Here is a 2,175-nt window from a genome sequence, read left to right on the forward strand (position 1 = left end):
CTGGCCCTTGTGTTCCTCGGTCAATCTGTGGGAACCCTGATTTTGGACGGTAGTTGCTGTTCCCACCACCAGTCTGGTTAGAAAATAGACTGTTGGCCAACGTACCAGGCACCCAAAACAAGCCGGTTCAGGCCCACTGCTTCTCACGGGTTCAGGGCAGAGGTTGTTAGTGGCTCCAGAAGAGGCTGTAATTGGTTTCGCATGCAGGTATCATAGAAGCGACAGCGGATGCTGTTATCATGAGAAACTTTCTCTGTTTCTCTTTGTTTGTGTCTTATTTCCAGTTCAGTGTTTTATCGTCTTTCTTTTGAATAAAGATGAAAAATCCTGGAGGCCAATAAGCAACAAACAGAATAAACAAAGCAGTCGTTAGTTATTCTTTTCTATCGCCATGGGGCAAGTTATGCGTCTATTTTTTCAACTTTACCCACTTAAAAAGTGGTTTTGTTTGTGCTATGCACCAATTCATCATGCCTTTTGACTACAATCACATCCAGACAGGCAGCCTGATCCAGGCAAACGCTTCCCCTCTTTCCGGGAGTGTTACAGTTTTCGGAAGAGGAGCAGCAGAGAGAAGATGAAAAAAGCAGCTCTGCTCGTGTACATCCACGACTAAGGCAGAGCCAGATGAGAGCCTCTCTGCTCCACACATGTGGACAAGAGAGTCGGGTCTCACAGAGTGTGCGAAGACAGCTGTAAAATCCCCCTGAGCCTGGCCTAATTGAAAGCTTATCATTTTCTCTTTGTGCTTCCTGAGTGGTGGGGGATCAGCGAGGGGCGAGGCAGAGCGCTTCTCTGTGATGAGACCTGGAGGAAGCGCTGTTGTGAACTCGTACTGCAAAGTGGAGCTCAGACCGTCTGGGTGGAGGGCTGACACGAGATCTGTCAGCGGGGGATTGTGCGCGTCTGCGTGGAAATGCTTTGAGTGTGCAGAGTTAATTGAATGCAGTGTGTATCGAGGCTGCATGTGTGCATCCTGAGGCTCTGTTGTTCTGCCAGCGCTGCCCTCATAGAAGGCCTGACACAGATACACGCATGCAGCAGAAGCCACACAAAGGCAAAGAAAGGAGAGAGCTGAACGAGAAGAAAGGATGAAAGAGTCTAAACACAGGAAACAAAAGAGTGAAAAATTAGTGAAAAACAAAGTGAAAGCCTTTCATGGCGCATCAACAGGTGGCATTAGTTAAAGAGCGAAGAATTGTGGGTATTTGGTGTCAGGATAACCACATCTGAAATCAGACCACCCCGCAAGGTGGCATCTCAAGTGTTTAATCTTACGGCTCGGCTTCAAATGGGGCAAACAGATGGCATCGGTGTAAATTAACGAGCGCGCCGTCGGTTAAAAAAGGCCGCCGACATTCCAAACTCCTGTATTGTTTTTAACAAGTGACGACTTGCCGACGTGCGCTAACACGGAGGCTGCCAGGGTGGTGTCGGATTCCTGAGCAGCGTTTTATTTACGCTCAGGGTACCACCGCGCTGACAGCTGAGGCGTTTTCAAACCTCTGGGAAGCGAGAGGAATTGCCAGCGAGAGTTTCGCTAATGGGAGAGAGGAGGAGAATTATTAGAGGGTTACTGGGCACAACCCAGCAAATGTAAGGTTATGAGATGAAAACAGTGGCATTCGTGGTATTTTCTGTGTGAGCTGAAGAAGTTAGAAGTACAGAAATTGCTGGATCAGAATGTGCTGGCGTGGAATCGGGTCCCATGGATGTTTATGAGGGTTTTCTTTTTCCTTCTTCATTTCTCAGCTGATGTGATGGGTAAAAATGTACCCCCCCCCCATGTTTTAACTCTCAACACCTCGCCCTGTTAAACTACAACACCTCACAAGCCTAGGAGTACTGCTACACTGTGCTATTGTTTTTATAATTAAGCAAATAAATTCAAACAATGTGGCCGTAAATATGCAACTTTAATCTAACCTAGGTGTGATTTATTCATTTCACTCCAAGAGTTCCTTTGAAGGGGCTATAATGGTTCATTCCTGGACTCCGGTGTAGTAGCTGAAGACTGTCGGCTCTATTTTTATGTTCTCTTTGAGCCTTTTTTCTGATTGGCTGCTCCTTGTAAACAAAAGGTTTCACAAGTGGGTGGGCGGAGCCGTGAGCACGAAGTGTGGCCATGTTTTACAAATCGTATCCTCCAAAAGAAAACAGCTTTGGAGACAAAAG

At 46.9% G+C, this 2,175-nt stretch overlaps 1 protein-coding gene across 1 annotated transcript in view; it reads left to right on the forward strand.

Annotated features, from left to right (window-relative positions):
* The window catches only part of clic4 (CLIC family member 4), a 70,384-nt gene that overhangs the window by 39,065 nt on the left and 29,144 nt on the right, over positions 1-2,175 (forward strand). The gene's annotated exons all lie outside the window — the stretch shown is intronic.

The sequence above is a fragment of the Neolamprologus multifasciatus genome, chromosome 19 (genome assembly GCF_963576455.1).
Source record: "Neolamprologus multifasciatus chromosome 19, fNeoMul1.2, whole genome shotgun sequence".
Taxonomy (NCBI): domain Eukaryota; kingdom Metazoa; phylum Chordata; class Actinopteri; order Cichliformes; family Cichlidae; genus Neolamprologus; species Neolamprologus multifasciatus.